General features: G+C 35.3%; 1 long non-coding RNA gene across 2 annotated transcripts in view; it reads left to right on the plus strand.

Annotated features, from left to right (window-relative positions):
- The window catches only part of LOC138920413 (uncharacterized), an 81,950-nt gene that overhangs the window by 34,342 nt on the left and 25,605 nt on the right, over positions 1–22,003 (plus strand). Inside the window, exons 3-4 of one of the 2 annotated variants that reach the window (XR_011431561.1) lie at positions 8,141–8,268; positions 10,951–11,057. The exons of the other annotated variant lie outside the window; for it this stretch is intronic. This is a non-coding gene — a long non-coding RNA (uncharacterized lncRNA). Of the gene's footprint in view, positions 1–8,140; positions 8,269–10,950; positions 11,058–22,003 lie in introns of those variants that run through there. 2 annotated transcript variants of the gene reach the window in all.

Raw genomic sequence — 22,003 nt, forward strand, 5'->3', positions numbered from 1 at the left:
GCCCGACCCTCTGGTACCAGCATCATTCTTTTCGAAACTGCTGAATCCACTTGATCTCAACTGTAGACTCAATGTCTCTGAATTTCTAGGGTTGATTCTCACTTGAGACAGAAAGGATGAAAGGGGCTGTGACCTATTATTCTGCGACTTTTCCTTCCTATCCTTTGAAACTCTTCAGAAAGAATATTTTTCTTAGTTCTTAAGATGTAGCGTCTATTATGTTTCTCCATCTTGTTGAATGATTATTATTTCTAGTGCTAAATTCCATAATCTAGTCACTTGGATGGTCTTCAATCAGTCTGTATCTAGGACCTTGGCCTCTTGACATTCTGATCTGCACAGAGCTCTCCTGGGGAACTGAAGCCATAGGTCCATCCAAGGATCTTGCTATACCCTGGGTCAGACTAGAGCTCTTCTAAGCTTTGAAATCTGGCCTCTCTTTCCTCATAAAAAATGTCTAAAGTCAGTTCTAGGCTTCAAAGTAGGCATAATATAATAACATCTTATCTTAGAATAATGAATGTCTCTGTCTAGATAAGTAAATTACATCTTGTAAACATCTTCATGGTGATAATGTAAAAATGTATCACGTAAATAATGTTAATAAATGTTATTTATAAAAATAGACTCTTACTAAACATACTGTACAATCCAACAATTGCACTCTCGTATTCACCCAAAGGAGGTGAAAGTGTATGATGGCACAAACAAGCAGATGTTTATAACAGCTTTATTCATAATTGCCCAAACTTGGAAGCAATCAAGATGTCCTTCAGTGGGTGGAGAGAGAAACTCTGGTACATCCAGACAATGGAGTATTATTGAGTGTTAAAAAGAAATGAGTTATCAAAGCATGAAAGGACATGGAGGAATCTTAAATGCATATTACTAAGTGGAAGAAGCCAATCTGAAAAGACTACGTACTGTACGACTCCAACGATACGACCGACATTCTAGAAAAGGGAAAACTATGGAAACAGATCAGCATTTCCCAGGGGTTAAAGGGGAGGGGGGCATGAATTGGCAGAGCACAGAGAATTTTTATGACAGTGAAAATGCTCTATATGGTGGACATTTGTCACTATAAATTAGTTCAAGCCCATAGAATGTACATCGGTAGTGAGCCCTAAGGTAAACTATGGACTTTGGATGATGATAATGATGTGTCAATGGAGGTTCATCAATTGTAACAAATGTACCAATTTTTTGGGGGGATGTTGATAATGAGGAAGGCTATGCATGTGTAGGGGCAGAGGGTATGTGGGAAATCTCTGTACCATCTGCTCAATTTTTCTGTGATCCTAAAACTACTCTAAAAAAATTGTGTTAAAAAAAAAAACTTGGGGGCTGGCCCCGTGGCCGAGTGGTTAAGTTCACGCGCTCCGCTGCAGGTGGCCCAGTGTTTCGTTGGTTCGAATCCTGGGCGCGGACATGGCACTGCTCATCAGACCACGCTGAGGCAGCGTCCCACATACCACAACTAGAAGGACCCACAACGAGGAATATACAACCATGTACCAGAGGGGCTTTGGGGAGAAAAAGGAAAAAAATAAAATCTTAAAAAAAAAAAAATTAAATGTTTAAAAAAAGAAAACTTGACTTTTAATTATGTTATAATCCACCCATTCCTGATATAAAAACCACAGCATCATTTATAAATTCTCTGTCTTTTCCATTCCACCAGAATGTAATATTACCTTAAATGTTAAATATAATAGCTTTCATTAATAACTATCTATTAAGAGAGGGCCATTTTACATGATCAGAAACTGAATTATTAAACAATATATAGAAATTTCATTTCAATATTTGAAGATATATCTTCTAACAAATAAAAATACACAATATTTCTAACTGCAGATTCTACAAAATTGTATTGAATAAAAGAGATATTTTCCTCTTTCCTGTCTCTATCAGATGTTTGAATGCCAATTGATGATTCTAAGATACTTTAAAATGTTTATAAAGTAATTATACTTCCCTTTTAGCCTTGTTCACATTATTGTTTGGTTCGTCTTACACCTTTCTGAGTGGAGGACAATAAAATTTAGTTATTCCTTATTTGAATAATAAAGAATCTTGAATTTCAAGGATGTGGAAAACTAAGATCATTTTGCATTATAACTTTTCTAGTATAATGGAGTTTTCTGAATCTGGCATAAAGTAATGATTTAACTTTCGGAACAGCAATTTAAAAGTAATTTTAAAAATAAGAGATACAGTACCGATGAAGACTATTATTGTGTTGTTTAAGTATTCATTTAATTAAGCATAATAATTTTATCGAGTTAATCATGTTGTTTTTATTTAATTATATAGTACTTATTTAGCTGTGTTAATCATATTATATAAGATAATTATGTAATTAACTTAATTAGCATGTGATTAGCATGATCACCACTAAGCCTCAGCAGAAATGGTCACAGATAAGCACATTGTTCCAGGAGTAATAGGTCAAAAGCAACTGTAGACATAATAGATATGTGTTTGCAGAGGCTTGAAGCTCTGGGAAGAGCTCTTCTACGTTGGATTAGCTTGTATTTACCCTCAGAGTCTCCATAAACTAGACGCCTCAGTGGCAGTTCAGACTTAACCTTACCAATTGAGACTCAACCAGCAAATTCAACGAAGGTTAGAACCCTTGTAAATGTTCAGGGGTGTTCAAGGATACTGAATAGAACATGTCCTTTGAACTAGGAGATCACCCAGGGCCTCTGTCGGCACCTAGATTACAACAAATCTATGTCCCCTCACACTTCAAGTTATTTATTGATCTCTACAATACAGCTTTAGATTTTATTTTACAATTGCAAAAGTTTTCAGCTTCTTAATCCATTAATTCCTGCTTTGATATGGTTTATTAATATATCAAATATATGCTGCTTTTAGGTGCTTGGTTAAATTATTTTTTAATTTTTTGGTGAGGAAGATTGGCCCTGAGCTAATATCTGTGCCAATGCTCCTCTATTTTGTGTGGGAGATGCCACCACAGCATGGCTTGATGAGCGATATGTAGGTCCATGCCCTGGATATAAACTTGGGAACCCGAAGCCGCCAAAGTGGAGCATGCCAACTTAATCACCATGCCACCAAGCTGGCCCTTGATTGAATTATTTTTCATTTTAATTTCAATTGTTCTTCAAAATAATCAAAATGTTTAAAGCTATGGAGATTTCCTCAAGTAAAGATATGCTCGCATTTCATATATTTAATAATTTTAAGTTTTCTTTTTGCTTTTCCTAAATTTCTTCTAGTGGTATTGTTTTCATTCCAGTTATGACACCAGCATTATTGAGGAAGAAACATTTAATATAAAACTTGAAGTGTTTGGGCTTTTCTCTTTCTTGATTTCTCTTTTTCCTATTTAATTAAATTTTAATTACATTGTGTTCAGAGAATGTATACAATTTTTACTTTTTAGTATCAATTAAGGTTTTATTTACAATTTAAGATATCAATTTTCTAAGTACTCTGGGTACATTTCAAAAGAAATATTTGTAGTTGGTAGAACAGGTCACTAGAGGAATTTACTGTGGTGGAAAATATTTTATGCCAATCATTCCCAATCCATCTTTATAGATTAATTACTGATTCAACAGTGGGCTTGTAAAAAAGGAAATGGTGTATGTGTATTGGTTTCAGTGTATAGAGGAAACAGTAGAAACACTCTCTCCTATCCTAACTTACCAATATACAATATACCGACAGGATCATGGCATTCTACCTCAAGCCGGATATGATAGATGAAATGAGAAAGACATACTTACACCATGATTTAATTACAACTGGGTTTCTTATTATACGACTATTGTCAAAGTAGGATTTCACTCTCCAAACAAGCAAGGCATCACAGCAAAGCAGACTCACTCCAAATTTGCATCTTATTGATCTTAGTCTACTTGTCTACAATAGTCATAAGTAGGGCTCTCTGCTCATTCATGGATGAGAAACACTCATCCATCTTCCCAAGGTTGTAAATCAGCAGTAGGCTTTTACCTCTAACTAGCTTACACATTAGTAGGTAATAGGGGGCTAATTATTATCAGATCAAATACTCTTATCTCTCCTTGGGACATAACATGACAGTGACCTTTTGGTAGTAAGACTACTTGAAGAATAGAATATGAATTCTTAGTTACAATCATAGGATGATTCTTAAGATACAACATAGCATTTTGCATTTCTATGTGTTTTTAATTGTAGAGAATCAAGCCAGTCAGCTCATTTGGAAATGATACTGAAAAATTAAGTATACTGGAATGATTTTTACATGACTTTAGGGCCCACCTCCAGGAAAAATGCTGATTGCTCAATATTCATTTTCTTACCAATATGCACAGTGTCCTTTTCAATAGATGTGTCCTTAGCATGCATGCCATCATGAGATTGAGAAAAAATTGAAATAATTTGATCTGTAGTGATTAACCTGCCCTATCTCTTCCCTAAGATGATTGTTTATGAATCTTGCACTTCAGTAGTTCGAAACTTTTCTTGTCCTGGAACTCTGGTAGTTTCGGTTCAACAGAGACACACAATACAAAACTGTAGACCCAGGGCTCAGTTCTTTAATGGGGTATTGTTACACTCCATTTGCATCTTCATCCCCACAAATTTCCCACCAAAAAAAAATAACAAGCTCAACAAAATCTCATAACATGCATGGCTTTTCCATGTTAAGCCCTCTAACTGAGTGTAAATGACTGCACCTTAGGCATACAGAGATGGGGCATCAGAAAAATTATACCCAGGCACAAACACAAAGCAATGAGAATGTGTTTTTCTCCATGTAAAATGATAAACATCATGCCAATGATAATACAGGTAAAAATAATCATATTTCACTATTGCTGAAATGAGATATTAAGCTGTTCTTTCTTTGGTCACCTATCACAGGAGAATGTATGGTGACATGTGTTTAAATCCTAGAAATAAGACGATAGGACCATTTGTGAGTGGAGAGTAGGAAGACAATCACTATTTCTTTCCTCACTCCTTCCTTCCAACCTTCCTTCTTTTCTTTCTTCCAGCTTTCCTTCATTTAATTTTTTTTTAAAAGATTTTATTTTTTTCCTTTTTCTCCCCAAAGCCCCCTGGTACATAGTTGTATATTCTTTGTTGTGGGTCCTTCTAGTTGTGGCATGTGGGATGCTGCCTCAGCGTGGTTTGATGAGCAGTGCCATGTCCGCTCCCAGGATTCGAACCAATGAAACGCTGGACCGCCTGCAGCGGAGCACGCAAACTTAACCACTCGGCCATGGGGCCAGCCCCTCCTTCATTTAATTTTTTTAATAAGCACTGTATTCCCAAACCAACAAGGGACTACAACTTGTAAGAAAGCTTAACATAGATTTGCGTGCCATCCAGTATGTATGATGCCAGAAAATAGCAATAAGAAGGCAGATTTATTCTATTCTTCAATGCTTTTGCAATCTGACAAGGAGAAAGACAAGTAAAAAAAAAAAAAATTACATAATATGGGATAAATAGAGCAAAAGAGAACTCTCCAAGCTAAAGTGTCCGTATAGAGGAAAAAATAATAAAGTGAGTGAGAGGCTTATGGAAGTTCTCAAAGAAGGTGATCTTTCATCGTGCTTTGTAGGGAAAAAATAGTTTTCCAAGTTGACAGGCATAGCAAAGAATATTCAGGCAGAGGAAACAGAAATAAGGTACTAAGGAAGAGCCAGCTTCCTTCAGGGAAGTCTGTGTCTGCATCACAAACCTGGCTGATGTTTAGAATTGGAAACATCTGGGGATCTTTGGTAAAAAAAAAAAAAAAAGAAAGAAAGAAATACATGTCGTTTCTTCACTTTAGGCCTAACAAATCAGAATCTCTAGTTTGGGGGGAAAGAGGTAAAGGCTGGGGAATCTGTGCTTAAACTAATTTCTAAAATAATTATGGTAACGATAGACACTTGTAAACTATTACTGGAGACTAAAGAATTCAGTACCTCTAAAGCACAATGTGTGTAGGTGGGGGTGTGGGGATGGGCAAGAGCAGAGACATCAAATGTTTTCAGTAAATTCCCACAGCCATTCTGAGATGGAGTGTTGTTTTCAGCCACCTATGACATATGAAAAGTCGACAGTTTTAGAGTCCCTAAATAACTTCCACTCTGAGATCAATCAGGAAGAATGCTGAGCGTGGGGCAAGTTGAGTATAGAGGTTGATATCGTCGGTTTTAAGCTTGGCAGTTTGAGGTACCAATGGTATAACCAGGCAGAAACATTTAAAAAGCCTATCAACATGTATGCTGGGGGCTTAAGAAAGAGCTCTAGGTGGCGCTACAAAGGTCTGGTTTCATTCAGCTATACCTTTGAAATGCATCTAGAACTGGAGATTTTGTCACCACTTTTACTGCTTTCATCTCAGTCCAAGAACCATTATCCCTTGTTTTGACTATTATAATAGCTTTTTATTTCATCATCTGCTTCGACACTTGCAAACCTATACTCTAAACTCCATAGAGCCATCAGGGGAATTAGCTTATTGCAAAATCAGATCATGGCGCTCCTCTGTTCCAAACTCGTCATAGACTCACTCTCCTATGGCACTGAATAAAATCCAGAGTTTTAAGACAGTCTAACAGCCCTTAAAGGATTTCTCCTCCATCTCTTACTGTTCCCCAGATATTTACCTGACCGTGACCAAACCGTCTTGCCTGATGTTCTTGCACATCCAATGCATGTTCCCACAGCAGGGATCTTATTACACACATGCTTCTGTTTGTTTGGAATGCTTTTTCCCTAAATATCACCCAGGTCCTTCATTTACCTCTTTCAGGTCACTGCTGAAATGTTACTTTATATACAGGTCTTCTCTTTTATAAAAAGATGGCACTCCTTGCCAGCCTCCACCACCTAAATCTGCCTGAGTTCTTTTACAATTCTTTCCCCACCTGATGCTAACTTTTTTGTGTCTTGCCTGCTTATATTTAACCTCCATATATATAGGCAGGGGATTCTGCTGCCATTGTACCCTGGTGAATCTTTAGCACCTAGAACAGTGCCAGGCACATAATAGATATTTGACATATAAAATAAACAAGTGAAACAAACCAAATATCAGGAGCTTACAAATGAGAGTAGAGGCCGTGGGTGAAAATGCTCAGAGAGTTGGATGAGTGAGAGAAAATACAGGCACTGAATAGAACTTTGAAAGTTTGGCTGAAAAAGAGGTACACATATAGCAAATATTGATGCTGGACAGCCGCAGAGGCCAGAGGAAGACCAGGAGAAAGTGAGTCAGAGAAAAGAGAGAGAGAGAGTTGAAAGAGGGAAGATCAGGAGGGTCGAACACCCTGTAAAACTCAGAAAATTCCAAATTGCCTTGTAACACAGGAGTCATCAGTAAATACACGGTGTTTTATTTGGAAGGAGTGAGCCCCGTTCATGGATTTGGCCATATTACTAAAAAGTAAAGCCCTCCTGAACGTTCCTTTATATGGCTTCGGAGCCTACATGCAGGGACAAGGTATCTAAACTGCAGATGACGACATGCAAAGAGACTTCCGTTAACCAGAAAGAGGAGAGGACGGGGAGGGAGGGGATGCGAGAGGAGGAAGCAAAACTGATCATCCGTCCAATCCAGTGAAAAGCAGATGCACTGACATTACAAACTCAAGCTCCATTCAGGTTTTACGACTTACTAGCTATGCGATCGTTTATACGTACTGTAGCTTCCTAAACCACAGTATTCATTTGTTTATTTAATAAAATGTAGATAATACCCTTCTCTTAACGGTTATTTTGAGAAATAGCTAATCCATCTCAAGTACCTAACACTGTGCAATGAATAAATAACATTTCATTGTTTTTTTAAAGAAAAAATAGAGAAAGAGTAGCTTTTCTATGAAAACACAAAAAGAGCAATCTCAGAGGTAGCTGAGAGGAAAGTGTTATGACTTTGGAGACAGCAGAGCAGGATTCCAAGAGGAAATTTTCAGTGGGGTCTTAGGATTTTCTCATCTGAGCTAGAAGCCTATTTAGTATCTGCCCCAGGACCTCCTTGTCTCTCATCTTAATTAGCATTTCTTTCTCTTTCTCTTCCAACTCTTTTCACATGTAATTCATTCATCCACAAAAATTTTCATTCAAAATGTATTTATTGCTCACTTATTATGTGCTCTCATCTCTGTTTTAGTCACTTTGAAGATAGGCGTGATCAAGAGACACAGTCCTGTCTCACAAAGCAAATTTCTGGCATTGGCATACGGAGTTCCCCACCCACATCGAACTCACCACCTGCCAGAAGCCACACAGAACTTCAAGGTGAATGAGAAATTAGCTTCTATTTTGTTCGGGCCATTTTATCTTGGGGTTGATTTGTAGATACAGGTAACATTATAATAATCAATGCAATAGACAATTTATAAAAGTAAAATAAAAAAGACTACCGAACGATTAAGCTATTTCAACATCTGAATCTATCCTAAAAATGTATTTCAAGATATAAGGAAAATTGCACAGTTATTAGTTGTTTCACCATTTATAATTGTGAAAATGAAAATAACCTAAATAAACAGTAATAGGAAACTAATTCAATAAATTCAGGAAAGGTTATTAAGTGTAGTAGTTTGTAGTAATAAATTAACATTTCTAACAACACTGAAAAATTCAAGCCAATATGGGAAAGACGTATCCTAAAGCAAACTGTTCAACCAAAAGTAGATTTCAAGCAAAGGCATAGATATTTTCAGAATTTGAAGTGTCTTCATGAAAAAGAGAGATATTATTTAATCGTATATATTGTCTTATAGGATAAATCCCCCAAAAGTGGGTGGAATTAAAAACAAATATCAAATGGAGTAAAACAGAAAGAGTTTTCTATCAAATGGTGAGACTGGAAATGTTTAATCCAAAGTTAACTGATCAATATTAAGAGTGTTGTTGAGTTACTTCTTCTGCTGGTTTTAATATTCTTCCTATCTAAGATTCTAAAATTTTATGAATTGTATCAACAGCAGTTGAGAAATCATGAATTTGAAAACAGTCTACGATTTCCTTGCTATAGGCACAAATCATCTCAGATCCTAAACTACTATTACTTCATAACAAATCATCTTCATTCTCAGTGGTCAGTTGGGTGGTTCTTATCTGGGCGATGTTTGACTGACATCAACTAGCCTTGATGATGATTCTGCAGTCAGCTGGCTAGTCAATTGGACACTGGCTGGTCTAGACGGTCTTACCACCTCTTTAGTGGTTGGTTGGCTGTTCACTTGGGCAATGGGAATGGTTGGGCCAAGTTTCTTTCATCATTCCTCAGGCTAGCGTGGGCTACTTTACAAGGTTGTGGCAAGGCTCCACAAAATGTATTAAAGCAAGCCTTTTTGAAGAGTAAGCTTAGAAATGGAGCACCATAAAATCTTCTGAATTCTATTGGCCAAAGTGGGTAATAAAGCTAGCCTATATTCATGAATTGGGAAAATAAATTCTACCTCTTAATGGGAGGATATACAAAATTGCTTTAGAAGTGGTGTGGATACAGAACTGGATAAAATATTGCAACCTTTTTAAAATCAATATATCACAATATAGTTTATGCTTATTGGTATTTAGAAAGCTTTACAGATCTAAAAAAATATGTAACTTTGAAGATATTGACTTGGTTCCACCATCTAGTGTTTTCCTGATGTACGAGTATTGCCCTTTGTCATAAGGGAGTGATTAAAGCTTTTTAATGCCACTGTGCATTCTAGCCTTTTTCTAAACGGAGAAAGCAAATTACATTACAGTAAACACTTGGCATTTTCTAGGAGGCGTATGAGCACTTTGCCAATCTCTAAATTAGTAAGCGTCAGAATAACACAGATAAAAAATCCTAATCACTTTTGAACTGTAACACGTCGTTTCTAAGGTACATAGTTCATAGGAAGAAGTTACTGTTTACGTTTCCACACTTAAATTTATCAAAAAGGTACATGTAACACTAGGATAAAATATGTCTTGAGCGCTAGCAACATTATATTGTCATCAGATAAGCTCCACATCTTGAAGGGAGTTTCAAGGCCACCCGGGATTTGCTAAAGGCTTAAGACTTTCTCCCAGCATTAGTGATGGCCACTGTCAGGCCAGGTCAGCAGCTGGAGTAGTCAACAGGAAGGAAATTAACAAGAATATATCTTTACATATCTTTGAATACAGCTTTATACATCTTTGACCAAGGTGATGAGTCCAGGGATGACGAGGGGTGGGTGGAGGGGTGTTGGGAAGTCTGTGTGAGTCCTCTTCCCCTTAAGCCAGTTGAGAGGAGTTTCAAAGAACGTGATTAGAAATATCTATTTCCTGTAGTTTTGCGAAGAAGAAACTAGATAGAGAAAAAGAGAAGCAAGGAAATCAAACACCCACTGTGAGTTTCTAAACCTGAAGTAAAGCTGAACTAGGATTGGGGAGGAACTTTAACTTAAAAGAAATTTGGAATTTTGATTATTTAACTGGGCTAGATACCTTAATTTCTTAAATGAAACTGTTCTTTCGACTAAAATCACATATGACCCAGAAAGCTGTGGCACGCGCCTGTGTTTCATACAGGTCGGGAACAACCAACATTGGAAAGGACTTGAAGAAAGTACGGGAGGAAAGAGAAGCAAAGTTCCTTCATATTTTTATTCAATGAAGTCTAGTTAATTTAATTAAAATGGTCATTTCCTTTTCACGACACATCGCTTATGGTCCCCCCGCTTCTTGGTACTTTTCATACCTACATTGAGAGTTAGGTTCTGTTATAAACTGACGCGTGTCCCCTCAAATTCAATATGTTGAAGCTCTAACCCCAAATGTGATTACATCTGGAGATGGGGCCTTTAGGGAGGCAATGAAGCTGAAACGAGATCACAAGGGTGGGGCCCTAATCTGATAGGACCCCTGTCCTTATACGAAGAGGAAGAGACACTGGAGATCAATCTCTCTCTCTCCTTCTCTGCCTGTCTCTCTGCCTCCTTGTGCTAACAGGGAGAAAAGGCCATGAGAGGACACAGAGAGAAGGGAGCTTCTTCAAGCTGAGGAGGGAGGTCTCATCAGAGACCAAACCTGCTTGCACCTTGATCTTGAACTTCTAGCCTCTAGAACTGTGAGAAAATAAATTTCTGTTGTTTTAACCACCCAGTCTATGGTATTTTGTTATGGCAGACCAACCAGACTAAAAGGGGTTCCTTTATTGGGTTATATTTCATAAAGAATTAAAATTATTTTTCATATATTATAAGGATACTATAAATGCAATATTGACTTGATTAAGAAAATATTATCTATCAGCTAAGTAAATTACTTCTACACAAAAGTCTAGTCACGCAAATGATTTAATTTAATACTTCAGGTGAAAATGACAGAGAGAGAGAATGAAAAAGAGAAGAGAGAGTAAAAGCATTATGTATTAATTTTTGAGTAGCTTCATGGACATTTGCAAACAGCATATGAAAGCTGAAAATGAAAATATTGATGATATGCTGTATCTGACGCTCTGATGTATATTTTATGCTCAGTTAGTTAAGTGAAGTCTGTTTCTTTGTCTTCTACATAATTACAAATAATTTAATGTCTGAATTTTCTAAAGCCTGTTCCTAATCTATGTAACTTAAAACGTATCTCAATATTTTACATGAGAAAACGTTCATTGAGAAAACCATTTAAAATTCTTGATGCTCTATCTGGCTGCATATGCTACCTGCCAGATGTTTACACAGCTGAAATTCCCAGGGGCACTATAATATAGGCTAGAATGCCAGGAGGATTACTGAAAGAACTTCAAATTCCATTGGAAACTATGATGAATAAAATTAAGAAGTAACAATACTTTAACTCATTCTTTCTATCGTTATGTATGTCAAATGTTTACCAGTGATAGAAGTCAATTGGTCAAACAATACTCTTCTATATTACATTTTCCTATTATTTCCCAATAACTAGAAAAATCATTTTAACATGTGTTGGATGTCGATAAGTGTGTGTGAAAGGAGATTATGTGGAAAATCCCTAATAATTCAAAATCCCTTTGTGTCCTATTTAGTACCTACATGTTTTCTCTGTGTATTTGCAATTCATATTCTGTTCATCATATAACACCTCAAGTTTGATAAAATTACAACAAATTATTATCTTAACTATATGGCAAACTCTCTAATATATTGGATTGTTGTGCTGTTTTTGTGAACTGATGAGACTAACTGCATAATTTGTCACACTCTTCTAACAATAACTATTCAACTTCTCACCTGTCTAGAGTGTTGAGGTATTGTATATCATAGCATATAACGCCCAAGCTAACCATCTCGATAAAATCTACGTAGCTTTAATTTAGATGATGCTCAGTCCCATGTCTAAATATGTTCCTAAATCACCACCACCTCCATCAGGGCCAACTGGCTCTCTCTCCTGAATCATTCACCTCTCCCACTTCCAAAGCTGCCTTCACACACTATGGCAAAACTAAGGTGAATATTCTACTGGCTCCATTGACAGAAAAGATTTGATTTTATTGGAAATGGAAGGACCTGAGATAAATACAAAAATATTTTTTAATATGTGAAGATACAAGATTGTCCATTAATAACCCCTATCACTTCGTGTAGTTGATGAAATATAAGAAGTACCACAAACTCTCAGAATTGAGTAATATTAATCCATTTTTTCACTTCCCAAAGTAATAGAATTAGAGCTATCACATTATAAAAGAGGCAATATAGGATGTTATAAAATATTATTTTGTCACTGATTTGAACATCTTTTTTTTCTTGGTGAGGAAGATTGTCCCTGAGCTAACATCCTGTTGCCAATCTTCCTCTTTTTGCTTGAAGAAGACTGTCGCTGAGTTAACATCTGTGCCAATCCTCCTCTGTTTTGTATGTAGGATTCCACTACAGCATGGCTTGATGAGCAGTGTGTAGGTCTGCACCAGGGATCCAAACCTGCGAACTCAGGGCCACTGAAGTACAGTGTGCAAACTTAACCACTACACCACCAGGCCAGCCCTTGATTTGAACATTTTTAAACATCAGAATAATTAATATTTTATTTAAAATTATTTTAAATTCCCGGGATAAGAACATACATATGTAAGGAAATATGACATTGAAAATATTCAAATAATCAAATATTATTACTTTCCCATTTTATTGATGACAAAGCTGAACCTGAGAGAGTGTATCAGTTTTTTATTTTAGTAGAATATAATAGTAAGACAAAATCTGGTAGTGATGTTCAGTGTAAAAGTAGGTCAATCCCTAATTAAGCTAATACATACAGATTGTTGCCTACTTTTCAAAATCCCACTGTAACCATCCTGGTCCACGTCACTATCATCTCTCGCTTGAATTATTACGTAGCTTCAGCTTGTACTTCTCTTTTCTGTTCTTGATGTCAATAAAGTCAATTCAGCAGAAATATTTATCTTTTTAAAACAAAAAGCTAACCATGGAACTCTACTGCTCAAAATATTCCAATGGAGAGAATATTAACAGTCATGTCAGTCTTGGCAATTTTAGCCAACCCTCTTGCTGAGAGTTAGAAATAAAGCCAGACAAAATTGTTTTATTAAAAAACTATCTTCCGAAAGAATCAGAAAGTATCAAGGATATTAAGAATTCTATGAACAAGACCCAGGAGAAGAAAGAAACTCAAAAGAGAGACATTAACATTTGGAGTCACTCTATGGAGTCAGGCGCAGATTCCAAAAATGACTGCTGAGACACCACAAAACTGGTGGAAGCATTTGGCAGATTTCTGGGCCGACATGGGTAAAATTAGATTTCAAAGGCCACCAAGAAGTGGGAGTCCAGGTAAAACTCCCAGGTATTATGTGGGAAGCCTGAGTGCAGAAACTGTTGGAGCAAGAGTGAACTGGAAAACTTTAGATCATCAAATGGCCTAAACAATTCTTTAATAAAATTAAAATAATATGGAAATATTACTTTCCCTAGCATAGTTTCTAGTCAATAGAAAAAGAAAATTAACTCTAAACAGAGATAAAAACATTTAAATTTTTAAAATTTTTCTAAAATTTTTAATATACAATGTCTGCCATTCATACAAAAATAGTCATAAAAGGAAAAAAAGACAACAATGTGAACAAAATCCAACAGAAACTGAAGATAGGAGAAACTGATCTACAAGAGATCCAGACAATGGAGTTATAAAACATAGACAAAAGGAAAACAAGACAAAACCTTCTATATTCAATATTTTTCAAGCAATAAAAGACAAGATAAAGAATTTCAGTAGACTGAAATCTTTAATAAGGAGTATGGAAATTATAGAAATAAAATATTATAACTGAAATTAAGAATGCCATTGATGGTTTCAATAGTAGACTATTCACAAGTAAAGTGAGAACTGGGATATAGATTACAAAAAAAGAAAAGTCTAAAAAGAATCTTGAAAAAAAACAAAGGATGAAGAGCTAAAAACGTGTAAGGAAATATAGGAGATAGTATGAAGTCATATTATGTATATAAGTGGAGTCTGAGAAAAACAGGAGAATGAAAACAGGGTAGAAACAATATCTAAAATGATAGTGATGAGAAGTCCATAAGGAATCACACACACACGCGCGCACACAGACAACACACAGTTGCTAAAAACCAAAGAAAGTAGAAAAGAAATTCATAGAAAAATTTTTAAAAGACAATGAAAATTAAATCTAGCTACATACCGTAAACAATATAAGCCTTTAAGTAATGAAATAATATCTTCAAATTTATAATCTAGAATTCTCTACCCAGCAAACATGCTCCCTCAAAACAAAAAGAGAAGTAAAGATATTATCAGAGAAAACAAAGCAAAAATCTGTGAGACTCAAAAGTAGGTCAACACTAAAGGAAATATTAAAATCTGTCCTTCAGAATGAACGAAAAGAGAATCGGGAGCTTCAGGAAGAAATACAGAGCAAGAGGGGACAAACACGTGGATAAATCTAAACAATATAACTGTAAAACATAACTAATAATTGTGTTATAAGAATAGACCACATAAAACAATAATGTTATGAATTAGAACTTCAGATTGTTATGACTGCTTTTAAGAAACCCTTATGATACAATCTTGACTGTATGAACACTAATAAAACTAGTAAAACAATACAATAAAAGTAGTAGCATGGGAAAGTGGATTTAAGTGTGCTAAGAACTTTGAATTGTATGGGGAGTGATAAAAGCACTAATTAACATTAGATACTAAGAAGTAAAGGATCCATGTAAAATTTATGGAAAATTTACTAAAATAATATTAAAATGGTAAGATGGTAATAAATTCAATAATAGCACCAATCAAGTCAAAAGAAGAGAAGAAAGGAAAAAAAAAGTAGAACAGGCAAAAAAAAAAAGCAAAAAATAATATCATAGGTTAAAAATAAACACAGAATCATATCCCGGGAGAACTTCCCCTTCCTGTCCCCCCATCCTCACCCCCCAACTGACAATGGCAGGACCAGAAAACACAGCCAAACCCACAAATGGCTCAGCTGTTTGAATGACCAATTATGGAATTTAAAATAAGTCTAACAGGTTAAATCATCTTGTGGGAAAGGTAGAAAACATGGATTAACAGGTAGAAAATTGCAGCTGAGAGATAGAAATTATTTAAAAAATTAAATGATAGAAGTGAAAAATGAGATACCAGAGATAAAAAATATTTGAATTGACTTCTTAGTAGCCTGTACTCATTAAAGAAAAGAATCAGTGGATTAAAGACAACAGAAAATTTCCAAACTAAAACACAAATTGGAAAAAGAATGACAAAAAAGAAAACAGCTTAGAGGGTCTATGAAATACTACCAGATATTTTAATGTATGTGTAATTGGAGCTCTACAAGGAGAAGAGAGAATGGAGCAGAAGAAATTGCTGAGGATATAATGGCCAAGGACTTTGCAAAAGCAAGGAAAAACATCAATCCACAGGTCCACAAAGCTTAGCAAAACTTTTAATGCTTATCCTATAAAACTTTATCATAAATCCTTTACTTTTATTTTATAACATTAATTAGTACCTTTAGCACTTCCCATACAATTCACCGACCTTCGAACCCTTAAATCCAGTTACCCACTTCCTGATCTACATACTACTTTAAAAAATATAATTTTTATTGTTGTTCTCTACAGTTGATGTTCATAACAATTACTGTAAAGTCAATATTAATAACATTAATCATAAAATTTTTAGGCAATGTTCATATATATTATGTCACAGAGTCAATAAGCATCATAATTATTATTTTATGCATTAAATATGAGTTTAGATATTTGCCTTCTTTTTCTCTCTAAAACTCTGGATAACTTTTGGGATAAAAGTTACCTTCATCCTGCAGGACAGCTGTTAGCATTTCCTCCAGTGTTGGCCTGCTTTTGACAATCTCGCAGGCTTTTCTTTCTTTTTGCTTGTTCGCTTTCTAATAGTACCTTTATTTCATTTTTATTTTCGGAGAGAATGATTGCTGGGTATTGAATTATAGGTTGGCACCTTGACGATATTATTCCAAGAAGGGACAGTAGGATCTAGTAGTTGGCAAATGTTGCTACTGTTAGTAGCAGTATTCACTGAACTTGAATTTTTGCCTCAATTTTTTTATTGGCAGATTTGGGGTTTGGGTTTCTCCTAAATCACTTCCTCGCTCTGATTTCTTCTTTTTTTCTTTTTTTTCAGTTTTTTCTTCCTTTCTAATACTTATGTATTCTATTGCTTTTTTTATTGTGGTCAAAAACACACAGCATAAAGTTTATCATCCTAACAATTTTAAGTGTAAAGTACAGTAGTATTAAGCATATGCATATTGTTTCCAGAAGTTTTTAATCTCATAAAACTGAAACTGTACACCCATTGAACAACAGTTTCTCTTTGTCCTTCCTCCTGCCACTGACTGCCACCATTCTACTTTCAGTTTCTGAGAGTTTGGCTACTTTAGATACTTCATGTAAATGCAGTCATGCAGAATTTGGTTTTTGTGCCTGGTTTATTTCACTTAGCATAATGTCCTCCAAGTTCATTCCTCTTGTAGCATCTGATTAGGGTTTCCTTCTTTTTTATGGCTGGATAGAATTTCCCTATATGTATAGACCATATTTCCTTTATCTGTTAGTTGATGGATATTTAGGTTGTTTTCACTTCTTGCCTACTGTGAATAATACTGCAATGAGCATGGTTGTGCAAATATCTCTGAGATTTTCTTTTCAATTCTTTTTTTTTTTTTCTTTTCTTTTCTTTTTTTTTTTTTCTGCTTTATCTCCCAAATCCCCTCTGGTGCATAGTTGTATATCTTAGTTGCACGTCCTTCTAGTTGTGGTGTATGGGACGCCGTCTCAACGTGGCCTGAAGAGTAGTGCCATGTCCATGCCCAGGATCCGAGTCAGCGAAACCCCAGGCCAGGCCGCCACAGCGGAGCGCGCAAACTTAACCACTCGGCCACGGGGCCGGCCCCTCTTTTCAATTCTTTTGAATAAATATGTACCCAGAATTGAGATTGCTGGATCATATGTTAATTCTATTTTTAATTTTTTAAGGAATGTTCATACTGTTTTCCATAATGACTGCACCACTTTATATTCCCACCAACAGTGTGTAAGATTCCAATTTCTCTACATCCTTAACAATCCTTGTTATTTTCTGTATTTTTCTGACAGTGGTCATCCTCACAGCTATGAGGTAGTATCTGGCTGTGGTTTTGATTTGCGTTTCCCAAATGATTGTTGATGTTGACACATCTTTTCATATGCTTGTTGGCTATTTGTATATCTTCTTTGGAGAAATGTCTGTTCAGGTTCTTTGTGCATTTTTATATTAGATATTATTGTCATTGAGTTGTAGTTCTTTATTTATTCTAAATATTAGTCCCTTACCATATATGTGGCTACAACTATTTTCTCCCATTTAAGGTGGCTCAGGCTGTCTCTTCGGTTGTACCTCTCATTTCTGAGTCCTCAGAGGCACGCCACTCAATCTCTCTGAGGTTCAGTTTCTCGACTGCAGAAAATGAATGCTGCCTGCCCATTCAGTCCCACACAGCTGATGTGCAGGTCAAGTGATACAAAAATACATGCGACTTGTTTGTAAATTGCAAAACTACCATATTAATTGATGAGCAACCTAATGTATTATGATGAGATGATGATCGCATGACCACGATAAAACAGTATCCCCACGGAAATTGCTGATAGATGATTCTCTGCTGCATTAATTTAAAAGAAAGTTACTACAGATACAGTTCTCATGTTACAATTAGCATTGGCAGGGTGACTTCAAGTGCAAGTAGTTGTAATTAATATTCATTTTCATATTATTGATTGAGGCCAAAATAATTGTAAATAACAGTTTAATCAGACAAATGGAAAAATATTCTGAGGCAAATGCCTCCTTAATCAATTGGCAATTTTAAAATTAAATTGTAACATAATCAAGAGACTATATAACAAAAGTGATAACATTAATTGTTAACAAAGACTAAGCACAAAGTAGATGGAATTTGAAAAATCTCATATTTTTCAGAATAATGTGAATGATGTTGGATAATTCCATATCTCTTAGTTCAACCTGATAGACCCAGAATAAAATGATTCATACAATTTCTTCACATGACTTATGTAGGATGTTTGTCAAAAAATGTCCTAAAATATGTGGAAACAGAAAATTATACATCCTGTGTTACTTTCTTGAGTGCTATGCAAAGTCACAACTTGTTTCAACAGAAAATAGGCTACCTTTTTTCAGAAAAACTATTATGATTCGTTTAAAAACTTCAGCCTTTATGCTTAAGAAAAGATGAATTCTCTTCAGTTAATCTCAAGCTTTTGTGATAGCATGATGCATTCTCGTTGTTTTTCCCACACTGATAAAGTACCACAAAACTGGCTGAACTCTTCTATGAAGTTAGGGCTGATTTAAAACAGTTTTGTAGCAAAAATATTTAAAATCAGCACATAGAACATCAAAAATAGATTACTAAAAACTGATGGGAAGTGCAGAAGACCTGGAACACAGAGAATTATATGAAACCTAATGGATATTCCATTTAGTTCCTTGCAGAAATTAAATGTTAGCATTCCTATTCCACAGTGGTCCATAAAAGTAGTCCAGATTGATTGATGCTCATTCACATGTGAGTGACCAGATACACACTAGTGTTAGCTAAATATGCATATGCACTTCCTTCTTTTTCATAATACTCTCTTTTTATAAAGGCCATTTTTATTATTTTTGAAATGAAAAATAGACAAAAAATATCAACCCAATTATAGTCTAAATATGATACTGTGCAACTATACGATATAATAAAATCTTATTTTTAACTAAGGCTTATCAAAAATGATTCAGAAGAATTCCTTAATAATGATACAAACTATCACAAGGAATTGAGTTATAGTTACTTTTGTTGTCTCACTGACAAAAAAAAAAAATGCCTTCAGAAGGCAGTATCCTATGCTCTCTTGAGGACGTGATCTATGAAATCAGATATGTCCTGCTTTAGACAGACCACACCTTCACTGTTTTCTGTATGACCTTGGGCAAGTTAACAATATATTTTGATCTTCAGATTTCTTACGTAAAAAATGAGGATACAAATACTAGTACTTAACTCATTGCCTTGATAGGAGAAATAAACACCATAATGCATGTAAAACATTTTGAAAATTGCCTTTAATACAGTAAATAATAATTGTGATTATTATTATCAGCAGCAGCAGCATCATAATCATTACCATCATAATTTTAATAGCTTGACAGTGCCTGTGCTTTCCCCTCAAAGCACTATGATAAGTATAACCTAAGTGTAAATCAAATGCTCTGCTAGTCTCATCATTATGGCAAATGCATGAGCAGATTAATTTATGCTGAAACTAGCTGCAAATCAATAAATGAAAAATAGCCTCACTCATTAAACAATGGATGCACTGAAATGAAGGTGCTTATTTAGTTTCTTCCTAGATGTTAATGTTCCATGAGATGCCTGTTGTGAGTTAAAAAATGAAACATTCTGTAGCCAAGACAGAAATAGTTTCTCTGGGAACAATAAATAGGTTTTATGTCACAAAGAAAAAAAAAATGTAAAATTAAACCTGGATTATCAAGTACCCTATCTCACATCAAAGAAGCTAAAAGACAAAAGATGTTGAGAATTATGAATATCATTATAACTCATCAATTTTAAGCCAATTTTCATGCATTGATATCAACCAGATGATCATACAAGTATACAATTTAATGTCAAGGGACACTTGCATATTAGGCAAAGCAAAAAAGAATAATAGAGCAATTCCTTCTCTATTTGGAATGCATACAGAAAGAATTTAAAATTGATTCTTAAAAGTGAAATTATAAGTTACTAAATCTATACTCTAAAACTTATGCAATTTAATTATATAATTATATGCACATTCATTAGTCTTCATTTAGAGACTACTTATTCTTATCACAAATAAAATCACATTTGGTTGGGGTATTTGGTTTTCAAGTTTATAATTATTGAATGAATTGTCATAATTTACTCCAATATTATATGCTGCATTATAAATGACTTCAAATGGCTAAGTAAAAAAGAAAAACTATGCAAAAATAGGCAACTTAACTCCAAATGCACAGGCTTAGTGATGAAAAAGGTAAGGCAGCACAGAACAGGAATTGATATTGACAATAATGATCTTAACTTATTTAAAAGATCAAGTTACATTTAGTATGCTAGGTTGAAGAATGCCTGGAAATGTACGGTACATTATCAAGGACTTCCATCCAAATAGTCAAAATCCACAAGGTTTTCCTTAAAGACATTGCACACTCCATGCTTTGGAAGTGCTATCAAGGATAATCTATTAACTAAGAATTTTGGAGCACTAAAATATAGCCCTATCTGAATAAGGAATACAATACTTAATATAGATAGCAATAAATAATCTAAAGACAGATGAAATAGAGGGTAAATACATGTGGTAGATGGAATTGTTTATATCAGTCTTTACTTCCCTTTAGTTGTATAATATATCCACACCCTTGCCATAGACTTACATTGGACAGAATGTTCTTTCCCACCAGTGGACTATGGTCTTGCCCATGTGTCTTGTTTTGGTCAATGGGATATTGGCAGAGGTGAGACAAACAGAGACGTGAAATATGCTTGTGCATTTGGGCTTCTTGGCTTGTGACTCTACTATCAGTATGAGAACATGTTCTGTGAAATGGCTGTTCTGTTAGCCTGGGTCCCAGAATGATAACCTGTAGTGGAGTTGCTCCAGCAGACCCAAAGCCCTGGAACCTGAAGTGGAGCTGTTCCAGTGACCCACAGATATACAACATGAAGCAAAGCCCTGTGAGCTGACTTACAGATCATTGAGTATAAGAGTGAGTGCTTTATACTAACTACCTTGGCAATGCTATGCAACGGGTAACAGAAAGGATGGTACAAATCAATGATCCACCCTAAATCATTTCACTTTCTTGTGAGAGTTTTCCCCCTTCTTAGGAATTGGGGAAGGAGGTGGTAGTTACAGCCTTTCGTGTCTCAGTTTTCTAGTTGACTACCATGGATTCTTCGAATGTCAACAGAATGAGGAAGTCATTGTGGCCAGAGCTAACGAGGTATACAAACTATTATTGGCTTATCTTCAAGGAGTCCAACCATCTCTTCAAATGAATTTATTCTTTTTTTGATCTCAGTGGAGACCATAAAAAAATGGTCATTGTTTTGAGGAAGACACATTTACATAGTCTGTTTTACTATCTCTAGCTGGAGATGACTCTTGGTTAATCCAGTTAAAAATCTTTTAAGTGAAATAAGACAAGGGAGTGCTTGTCATAGTAAGAACTCACTAGAGTTCAGAGCCTTTTGTTTTGTAATTTTAAATAAGTTTTCCTCATTAGATCAGTGTGGAAAAACAGCAGACTTAATGGAAAGAAGTGTCGGAGAGAAGGCTGGTGAGATAACTCGTTTTAGGTCAGAGGAAGCATAGACTTTTAGCAAGTTGTTGAGAGGTACTCAGTCATACCAGCAAGTACAGTATATTAGATATTTGGTCTTTGAATTCCAACCCTATGA

Source organism: Equus caballus, chromosome 23, assembly GCF_041296265.1.
Source record: "Equus caballus isolate H_3958 breed thoroughbred chromosome 23, TB-T2T, whole genome shotgun sequence".
Taxonomy (NCBI): domain Eukaryota; kingdom Metazoa; phylum Chordata; class Mammalia; order Perissodactyla; family Equidae; genus Equus; species Equus caballus.